This window comes from Coregonus lavaretus (genome assembly GCF_964263955.1).
Source record: "Coregonus lavaretus genome assembly, chromosome: 6".
Lineage (NCBI taxonomy): Eukaryota > Metazoa > Chordata > Actinopteri > Salmoniformes > Salmonidae > Coregonus > Coregonus lavaretus.
Window position 1 is genome coordinate 8,825,079 of NC_139993.1, and position 11,952 is coordinate 8,837,030.

Here is an 11,952-nt window from a genome sequence, read left to right on the forward strand (position 1 = left end):
TTTAAGTGCCTTTGAACGGGGTATGGTAGTAGGTGCCAGGTGCACTGGTTCGAGTGAGTCAAGAACTGCAATGCTGCTGGGTTTTCACACTCAACAGTTTCCCTTGTGTATCAAGAATTGTCCACCACCCAAAGGACATCCAGCCAACTTTACACAATTGTAGGAAGCATTGGGGTCAACATGGGCCAGCATCCCTGTGGAATGCTTTTGACACCTTGTAGAGTCCATGCCCCTACGAATTGAGGCTGTTCTGAGGTTAAAAGGGGGTGCAACTGAATATTTTGTAAATCCTGCCTAGTGTCGTTCGCAATTGAGTTCACGCCGCATTATGATTATTTTTTTGACTATTCAGCTTCAGATAATAAATTACTGAGGATGTGTTTTTGGTATAACATATTATAAGCCTACTATGCTACAGTATTTTTGGGGTCTCTGTGTCTCCGGATTCACAGACACTCAAATATCACCTATGTATATTTTGACATGGCCCATTGATTAACGAGACGCCCTCTACAACCACTGTGATTATTATTTGACCCCGCTGGTCATCTATGAACGTTTGAACATCTTGAAGAACGATTTGGCCTTAATGGCCATGTACTCTTATAATTTCCACCCAACACAGCCAGAAGAGGACTGGCCACCCCTCAGAGCCTGGTCTCTCTTTAGGTTTCTTCCTAGGTTCCTGCCTTTCTAGGGAGTTTTTCCTAGCCACTGTGCTTCTACATCTGCATTGCTTGCTGTTTGGGTTTTTAGGCTGGGTTTCTGTATAAGCACTTTGTGACATCTGCTGATGTAAAAAGGGCTTTATAAATACATTTGATTGATTGATTATTTATCTTTTTATTTTGTGCTATAATTTGCCAATTACCTTTAAACATATTATCATTATCCTTTGTTTATATTGTTGTGTCTCAATGAGCCACTAGGCTATAAATAGGATTTACGCGCAATAGTCAGGTCACTGAGGAAGACGTCAGCTTGACGTCGAAACGTCAGTCACCTGTCCACATCCTGTACAATGGATTAAAGTGAGAAATAAGAAATCAATCTCTGCCTTTTATTTTGAGTGCTCCAACTCCTTTTATTTTGAGTGCTCCAACTCCTTTTTACCTCGAATTAGTCCTTTTGGATGTTTTTCTTGGTAAGCCATTCTCGTGATTTTTGTCATTGTTGTTGAGCACCCCTCCTTTTCTTTGTTTAGTGAAGCGCAAAGGTCCATCTGCACTCTATGCTACAGTTTACTGTATGCTATTATATTCTGTTATGTAAAATACGAATGAATCATTATATGATTTTGCCAAACATTGATTCAGCTTTATTCTTACTTTACTAAACCAGCACCATTGTGAGAACAGACAATCTTCTATTTGTAATAATAATAATAAGTGATGAATAGGACTATTAGGCGATTTAAGCGCCCTCAGAATCATGGTGCTGAAAGGACAGCGCCGTAACCAAGTGGTCACATATTGTTCTGAGTTCCACTGTGCAAGAGGGGGTCCGTGGAGTTTTATGAACATCAAGGCAGATGCGTTGAATTTGGATCCTAGATCTCGTTGGTGTGATGAAAAGGTTAATGCGGTGAATCCGTTTGTCTGCATACGCAATTCAAGCGGTACGTTTCTGTAAACTAAACACTCGGACAGTAGGACGAGTTCAAGTGCGTCGTACATGGGCCCCAAGTTCATAACAAACTGTTTTGAGGACAGCCGTTTTAGCAACCCCTGGTAGAGTTTTCTGTCTGTCTTGTTATGTCGGATTTGGTCCGACTGACCGACGGGCCTCTGCACACAAGCCTACAGTATTCACCATTTGCGCCTCCGCCAGAGAGAGAGAAGAGAGGGAAGAAACCACCATTTACAGTGCCTTGCAAAAGGTAGCTTTTTGGCCATCAAGGAAAACGCTATGTCTGCCGCAAACCCAACACCTCTCATCACCCCGAGAATACCATCCCCACAGTGAAGCATGGTGATTCTCAATCCAATTTAGAATCTGTGATATGACTTAAAGATTGCTGTACACCAGCGGAACCCATCCAACTTGAAGGAGCTGGAGCAGTTTTGCCTTGAAGAATGGGCAAAAATCCCAGTGGCTAGATGTGCCAAGCTTATAGAGACATACCCCAAGAGACTTGCAGCTGTAATTGCTACAAAAGGTGGCTGTACAAAGTATTGACTTTGGGGGGGTGAATAGTTATGCATGCTCAAGTTTTCTGTTATTTTGTCTTATTTCTTGTTTGTTTCACACAAAAAAAAACATTTTGCATCTTCAAAGTGGTAGGCATGTTGTGTAAATCAAATGATACAACCCCCCCAAAAAAATCAATTTTAATTCCAGATTGTAAGGCAACAAAATAGGAAAAATGCCAAGGGGGGTGAATACTTTCGCAAGCCACTGTACAAGATAAATGTAAGTCACAAAAAAACATTTAATTCACCTCTACGGGATTGGTGTTCCTTATACGGGACGGTTGTTGCTCAATATGCAATATATGACTAGAATGGTGTTGTAAACAACAGCCAACTTTCCGGGACATAGTCATGTCTTATATTGGCAAAAAGCTTAAATTCTTGTTAATCTATCTGCAGTGTCCAATTTACAGTAGCTGTTACAGCTAAAAAAATATCATGCTATTGTTTGAGGATAGTGCACAACAACAAAACACTTTTATCACAGCAACTGGTTTGGTACATTCACCTCTGAAGGTAAGTAATGTACTTACATTGAGTAATCTTGCTCTGATTTGTCATCCTGAGGGTCCCAGTGATAAAATGTAGTGTAGTTTTGTTTGAAAAATCTATTTTTATATTCAAATGTTCTACAGTTTGACCACTGACTCCAAACCCACCCCGCCCGGTCATCTAAATGTGGGAAGGTTAGTGTCTTTTCTGTAGGGAAGCTAATTATCCATAATTTATGACATTCCTGGGAGTGTGCAAACTTAAATGTTGTATTACTATAGCATTTTTGTATGTTCTCTATAGTTATGTACTTGAAAACCAATTCGGCACATTTGGGAAAACTCCTGGCAGACTTGAAACAAACATATTTTGTAGTGATGTAATTCTTCACTGGATTGTCTAAAACTTTGCATACACCCTGCTGCCATCTGGTGGACAACATCTAAATTACATCTAGAATCCTACATCACTGTCTGGCCTTTCTCTTGCACTTCAAAGATGATGCAACAACAACAAAAAATTGAAAACGCATGTTTTTTTGTTTGTATTATCTTTTACCAGATCTAATGTGTTATATTATCTTACATTTCCACAAACTTCCAAGTGTTTCCTTTCAAATGATATCAAGAATATGCATATCCTTGCTTCAGGTCCTGAGCTACAGGCAGTTAGATTTGGATCTGTCATTTTAGGCGAAAATTGAAAAAAAAGAGTCAGATCCTTATTAAAGTGCCTTGCTATACAAGATTAACATATGTCTCACAAATAGATTTTCATTTAAAAGCCTACTGATGCCGGTACAAAACTGTACTTTTTGGTTTTAAGAGGTAAGGACCTGAGTCTGCGGACAAAAATCAGAGTTCAAAAATAGGACCAAATCAATCTTTATTTAAAGTGCATTTAAAGTTTGATTTGATTTAGTCCTATTCTTTAATTTAGATTTTGGGTTGAGATGGAGATATGAATCCAACATATAAATTATTAATTTGTATACAAACTGGAATTAAAGCCGGACTAAGTCAGTGGCACCGATGGAACTATCCAAGCAGAAGATGCATCTTCTTTAAATGTTGATATTTGGTTGCGTTAACAACCAAACACAATTTGTTAATTGTTAATAGGACAGCGCACAATTGGCCCAGTGTCGTCCGGGTTTGGCCAGGGTATGCCGTCATTGTAAATAAAAATGTGTTCTTAACTGACTTGCCTAGTTAAATAAAAAATTAAAATGTTGGATTTTAGACTTAGATTCCAAGTACACAATACTTGAAACAATGTTGATTCAACCAGTGGGAAGTGAAGGCCTAATATACAATTATAATAACTGCTATTATGAAAGTCGCATCTTCCCCGCTCTGTCTTTTTTAATGTGACACTGACATTTTATTGAATTTCAATATCACAAAATAAAAAAGTATGTTATTAGTAATAATAATGGACATTGAGTGGCCACTGTCTGATGGCTATGGATGGGTGAGAAAGGGATTAACAATAGCTTCGTTTACACCTTGCGCTAACATGTGTTTTTCATTATCCAATCAAGATGAACCAATGACTATCTGATCAAGGTCTGTCATGTTTACGCATGCTATTAAAATGTGTCTTATCTGTCCACTGTGTCCACATTGTGACCAGATTCCCTGGTCCCTCCAAGTATTACAATTATTTGAGAGATATGGCTTCAAAATCATGATTTATATATGAAGAGTTTATTTCCAAATCGCTATATCCACCAATTTTTCACATTTGTGTTTTTTCATCAGAAATGACTGCTTACTGGTACCTTCATGTATGTGTTCTCAGATGTTTCATTTGTAGATTTTAGATGTGTATGAAAAATATTTTTTAGCAAAACGCTATATATCCATTGTTTAGCTGGAATGGAATATTCGTATCCTGTATATTTGACTGTGATATGTGTTTGTCTCACCTAGCCATCTTAAGATGAATGCACTTACTTACTGTATGTTGCTCTGGATAAGAGTTTCTGCTAAATGACTAAAATGTCAAATGTAAATGTTTTACGTACAGATCTCATATCACTGTATTGCCTACAGCATTTTGCAACAACAACATGATTATCTGTCTCTCTGAAATGAAACCATCAAGTGATATATTTTAAACAAATACTGTCATTGAACAACCCCATGCCATGATTAGACAAAACATACCAATCTCTTTCATAATTTCTTTAAAACAATAAAAGCTAATTTAACAACATTTCTGAAAATGGATAAATAGCATTTTGGAATGAAACTCTTCATTGCATACTAAGTCAATGGTGCCATTGTCAATCATTTTACATTACACTTATCCAGATACAATGTGTGCCGGACTACCTCCAGGAGGTGATCATAAAGATCTGATTAAAATCAGTTCATAATGTGACTTTTGATTGTCTACACTTAAAAATGTGGGCACAATCAGAATGCAGACAAGATCATGACTCAGGACGCATGTTAGCACCAGGTATAAACGGGGCTTCTATGAATTATCCATTCATAAATATCAATAGTTAATGTGAATGAAGACGTGGGCTTGGCAATCTATTGTGAGGGCAGTATAATTATAATCTCTTAACTAAGTGGGTCTGGGAATGGTAGCCTATATAAAGTCCACTCTGGTGGGAACGAATATAGACGAGCCTGCATTACTGGAGAAGAGACGTGACCTGTAAACGGATGCGTGCATAATTTACAATGGCAAAACGGCAAAAGCGAATGGACGTTCTAAAAGCATTGGCTGTGCTTGAGATGGATGACATGGATTCAGACACAAGGGAGAAGCTTAATGAGATGTATCAAGAGATCTACGATGCTGTGATCTATGAAAAATTGGGGAATTCTTCAGATTCTGATTCTGACTATGAGTCTACGTCTGGGCGCAAGAAAAGAGGGTCATACCAGCAATGCTATATTAGAATGTCAATTTGCATAGCATTTTTACTCATCTCAATAATACTGCATACACTACTTTAGATATGCTTCCATGGCTATTATAATTTAGGTAGACAAGCATACTCACAGGGCAAAAACTGGTTGAATCAACATTGTTTCCCACGTAATAAAATATTTTAAAAAAAGTATGCGATGATGGAGTAACAAAAAGTCACGAAACTACCTTTTGTGATAATAAAGGACAAAGTGATAAAAAAAGAAGACTTATAGTCATTCTTTTATATGTGACCTTTAGTCATTAATATTCATTAATAAACCAAGTTACACTATGTTGCATAATTTAGTGTGTTTTCAATCATATTTCCACCAAAATATGTATTTTAATAAAACATAATTGTACACTATTCTTAGTTAATACCAGGCTACTTTTTATTGACATATGAGCTGCCTGGTTGAGCAAATTTTAACAAAAAATATGCATTTACATATTTCTACTCTTCATAAGGTCTCTACCAACAGGAATGGTGCAATAGGCCATTCAACCCTCAATCATGCACCCATATGCCTCTTGCTAGATAAATTAAATATTAATTTGTTTCTTAAAGTGCTTTTGCCTTTACTCACACCAACACCAAACGTAATCCAGCTCTTTCAATTGATAACCATTCACATTAAATTCATTCAAGCCACGTAGGAGCAGTCTCCAATGGTTATTTAGTCAGTGGACTATAGTGGGATTGAATGGATGAATGAGAATCAGCATAGTGAGCCATTGGAGTCGTTTTCACCTTTCAACTGCCCTATCAACAACACTCCCCCCTTCTATCTGCCCTCTTCTTCCTCTCTTCCCTAACCCTAAGCCTTACCTCCACCACATGAACCAGAACATAAACACTAATTGTTATTGTATGGACATGTGCCCAGAACATGGGTGGGTTATAGATCCAAATTGGTAAAACACTGTAGAGCTGAAAGTAAAAAAACTCACCTTTTATTTTATGAAGATGGTTCACTTAGATAAGCGTTTGTTGCATTAGGGTTTACCTTTCCATTTATGCCTGAATGTCAGCCTTATTCCACATAGGCTAAGGTTACAGTATCCTACCACTAGAAGAGCTGTTTCCTGCCTTTTATTCCGTACAAGAATTTGTTCTTAATTGACTTGCCTAGTTAAATAAAGGTTAAATAAAAAAATACCTTTGGTGACTGGTTTTGAGTTTTCGTACAGCCCTTTGGGTGGGCAAAGTTAGAGTGCCACATCACTGAATTGCAGCAACCCAAAAGGATACAATTATCTATATATTATAAAACCTTAACACTCAGCTGCGAGAGGGTCCAATCCTACAATTTTGCACAGATTTTCTTCATTTAGCCTCAAAATAAGCTTTCCGTTGTCCTCTTAAAGGGGAATTTCACTCTTGGGGAATCTGGGCCTGTTTTCATCATGTCCAATGGATGACACATAATTGCCCAGGAGGAAGGCGGGTCTGTGCTTAACGCACTGAATGATACACCCTATGACGGCTTCCGGTGTATTGATGGAAGACGCAATAAATGTAGTCCTGCTTTGTGGCATTTTGCGAAGGCTCTATGTTATACTGATTGCACTATACGTTTTTATGTGTGTAGATATGGTTATCCTTGTTTGATAGAGCCATTGGACGTCTTTCAGCGAGATTCCTATTGAGTGCGATGTCACTTCCTGTTGAACACAGAATGAGGGAGAGCTCGGTTTGTTGTTTTGAAAGTCTCTGAAAAAGTGTTTTATTGAAAAAATGTGGTTACTAGCTAGCTACCTACCTTTTGAGTTTGGATCCCGCAACGTGATTGGCATCAGTTGCTGGGACCGCTGCTATCTGTACAGGGATCCTGCTGACCAAGGGTCTGATGAGCTGTATGGCGTAGAAGCTAGCCTTTCCAAATCATGTCCAATCAATTGAATTTACCACAGGTAGACTCCAATCAAGTTGTAGAAACATCTCAAGGATAATGAATGGAAACAGGATGCACCTGAGCTCAATTTCGAGTCTCATAGCAAAGGGTCTGTATACTTATGTAAATAAGGTATTTCCGTTTTTTATTTGTAATAAATTAGCAAACGTTTCTTAAAACCTGTTTTCACTTTGTCTTTACAGGGTATTGTGTGTAGATTGATGAGGGGAAACAATTATTTAATCCATTTTAGAATAAGGCTGTAACGTAACAAAATGTCGAAAAAGTCAAGGGGTCTGAATATTTTCAGAATGCACTGTATATATTTGACCATCAAAAGGTTTTGGGCTGGATAGCCCCAGAAGCCCAGGCCTAATGACGCCACTGCCATCAATGCAGTCTCACACTCAATTCATGCAATAACATGCAAGAAGTTTGCAGCATATTTTTTGCCTTTTTGTTCATTTGAAATCTGCTGCTATACTTTTTGCATGTTATTGTGCGAATTGAGTGTGAGACCATTGAAATCACTGACCCAGTTGATAGTGCAAATAGATATTTTACAGCTCTGATGGCTCATGTCTACCACAACTGTTCCTTTTGTGTTTAAGCAGCACAGCACTTAATGCAGCCATTGTTGTTTGAAATGTGCTCACGTGTACAGCACATTGGGAGAGGGTGTGGCATGCAAATGGTCGGACCAAGAGGTTGAACTCAGACTGCAGTCAAACAATGGAGCTGAATGTCATTAAAGATGAAGAGGAGTAGAAGATTGGGGATTTAGTTAATCAAGCTAAGTACAGGTGTCATCCAGATGGTTCACTATTCTCTTTTCTGATTAAAGCATAGACTACCACCTGCTGACTTTTAATATATTCAGAGTTAATACTGTACCCCCCCCTTTATATATATATATATAAAGGTGAATAGGTGAATAAAAACACATTATTTACTGGTTGTATGCTAATTGAAGTATTTATTTCCCAAAAATATATATGATGCTGCAAACTTCAAGAGGTATGAGTGTTTGTGTGTGTGGGCGCCTGAGTGGGGGTCAATTCAGGAAGCAAACAGAAATTCTAATTCTAATTCCAATTCTCCTCAATGCCTCCAAATGAAAAGAAATGGACCCCAACCCATGCCCACGAGGGGAAAAGAGGCACGTGCTCACTCAGATATGTCCTGTTTTAAATATATATATTTTTTATTGTTGTTGTTTCTCTGTAATACTACTAGCCACCTATACATTTTATGAAGTTAGCTTTAGCTTGCCCAGATAGGTTCCCAATAATAACTAGCTACCAAGATTCCATTTCAGACTATCAATTAAGTTAGAGTAGCTAGCTTGTCTAACACCTTGTCTAACAACATCCGATAACATTGAGGAGTTTACCACATCAGTCACTGGCTTCATTAAGTTATTCGACAATGTCGTCCCCATAGTGACCTACATACATATTCCAACCAGAAGCCATGAATTACAGGCAACATCCGCACTGAGCTAAATGCTAGAGCTGCCGCTTTCAAGGAGAAGGACACTAATCCGGACTCTTATAAGATATCCCGCTACAACCTCCGACAGTCAAAATGTCAATATAGGACTAAGATAGAATCCTACTACGCCGGCTCTGACGCTCGTCAGATGTGGCAGGGCTTGCAAATTATTACGGATTACAAAGGGAAACCCAGTTGTGAGCTCCACAGTGACGCAGGCTTACCAGACGAGTTAAATGCCTTCTATGCCTGCTTCGAGGCAAGCAACACTGAATATTGCATGAGATCACCAGCTGTTCCGGACGACTGTATGATCTTGTTCTCCGTAGCAGATGTGAGTAAGACCTTTAAACAGGTTAACATTCACAAGGATGTGGGGCCAGCTGGATTACCAGGTGCGTACTCAAAGCATGCGGTGACCAGCTGGCAAGTGTCTTCACTGACATTTTCAACCTATCCCTGACCCAAGTATTCACACCCCTTGACTTTTCCACATTTTGTTGTGTTACAGCCTAAATCTAAACTGGATAAAATTTTGATTTTGTGTAACTCGACTACGCACAATACCCCATAATGTCAAAGTGGAATTATGTTTTTATAAATGTTTACAAATTAATACAAATGAAAACCTGAAATGTCTTGAGTCAGTAAGTATTCAACTTATTGTTATGGCAAGTCTAAATAAGTTCAGGATTAAACATTTGCTCAATAAGTCACATAATAAGTTGCATAGACTTACCTATTGTGCAATAATTGTTTAACATGATTTTTGAATGAATAACTCATCTATGTACCCCACACATACAATTATCTGTAAGGTCCCTCATTTGAGCAGTGAATTTCAAACACAGATTCAACCGCAAAGACCAGGGAGGTTTTCCAATGCCTCGCAAAGAAGGGCACCTATTAGTATTTTTATTTTTTATTTAACCTTTATATAACTAGGCAAGTCAGTTAAGAACACATTTTTATTTACAATGATGGCCTACCAAAAGGTAAAATACCTCCTGCAGGGACGGGGGCTGCGAATAAAAATACATAAATAAATAAAAATATAGGACAAAACACACAACACGACAAGAGAGACACAACAACACTACATAAAGAGAGACCTAAGACAACCACATAACATGGCACCAACACATGACAACACAGCATGGTAGCAACACAACATGGCAGCAGCACAACATGGTAGCAGCACAAAACATGGTAAAAAACATTATTGGGCACAGACAACAGCACAAAGGGCAAGAAGTAGATGGGTAAAAAAAAAGCAGACATTGAACATTGGATGGTGTCTCAATACACCCAGTCACGACAGAGACACAGGCATCCTTCCTAACTCAGTTGCCGGAGAGGAAGGAAACCGCTCAGGGATTTCACCATGAGGCCAATGGTTACAGAGTTCAATGGCTATAATAGGAGAAAACAAAGATAATCCACAATACTAACCTAAATGACACAGTGAAAATAAGGAAGCCTGTACAGAATAATAATATTCAAAAACATGCATCCTGTTTGCAATAAGGCACTAAAGTAAAACTGCAAAAACATTGGAAAGTAAATTTCCTTTATGTCCCGGATATAAAACATTATGTTTGGGGAAAATCCAGTTCAGCACATCACTTAGTATCACTGTTAATATTTTCAAGCATGGTGATGGCTGCATCATGTTATGGGCATGCTTGTCATCAATAAGGACTATGGAGTTTTTTATGATAAAAATAAACCTAATAGAGCTAAGCACAGGCAAAATCCTAGAGGAGAACCTGGTTCAGCCGTATTTCCAACTCACAGGACAATAACCTAAAACCCAAGGACAAATTTACATTGGAGTTGCTTACCAAGAAGACACTGAATGTTCCTGAGTGGCCTAATTACAGTTTTGACTTAAATTGGCTTGAAAATCTAGGGCAATAATTGAAAATGGCTGTCTAGCAATGATCAACAACCAACTTGACAGAGCTTGAAGCATTTTTAATAAGAATAATGTGCAAATATTGTACAATCCAGGTGTGCAAAGCTCTTAGAGACTAATCCAGAAAGACACACAGCTGTAATAATTGCCGAAGGTGATTCTAACATGTATTGACTCAGGGGTGTGAATACTTATGTAAATGAGATATTTATGTATTTAATTTTCAATAAATTAGAAACATTTTCTAAAAAAAACATGTTTTCACTTTATGGGGTATTGTGTGTAGATGGGTGAGAAACAAATATTTAATCCATTTTGAATTCAGGCTGTAACACAACAAAATGTGGAATAAGTCAAGGGGTATGAATACTTTCTGAAAGCACTGTAAATGCTTAGAAATAACAAAATACTCATGTTTTATCAGCCTATGTACATTGTTTAGCCTATATACAGTTTAATATTAATTATGCATAAAGGTAGCCTATTCTAAAGTGTTAAATAATTTATAAAACACAAAACACCACCCAACAAAACAGCTCTTCTAGTGGTAGGATACTGTAACCTTAGCCTATGTGGAGTATGGCTGACATGCAGGCATGTATTGGTAAATGGCTAAGTAAACCCTAATGGAAGAAAGAAATATTATCTAAATCAACCATATTCACAAAATAAAAAGGTGAGTTTTCTGTCTTCAGCTCTTTTGCCCATTTTGATCTATAACCCAGATTAAAGGCATGTTCTTGTAACTAGCATGTCCATACCAGAACAATCAGTGTTGATGTGATGGTTCCTGTGGTGGAGATAAGGCTGGGGGTTAGGGAAGAGAGGAAGAAGAGGGCAGATGGAAGGGGAGGGGAGGAGGGGGTGTTGATAGGACAGTTGAAAGGTGAAAACGACTCCAATTGCTCGCTATGCTGATTCCCATTCATTCATCCATCCATTCAATCCCACTAAAGACTACTATAGAATCATTGGGGACGAACTGCTAGCTGTGCTGAAGCACCAATTTGAACTGCTCTCGGACTCA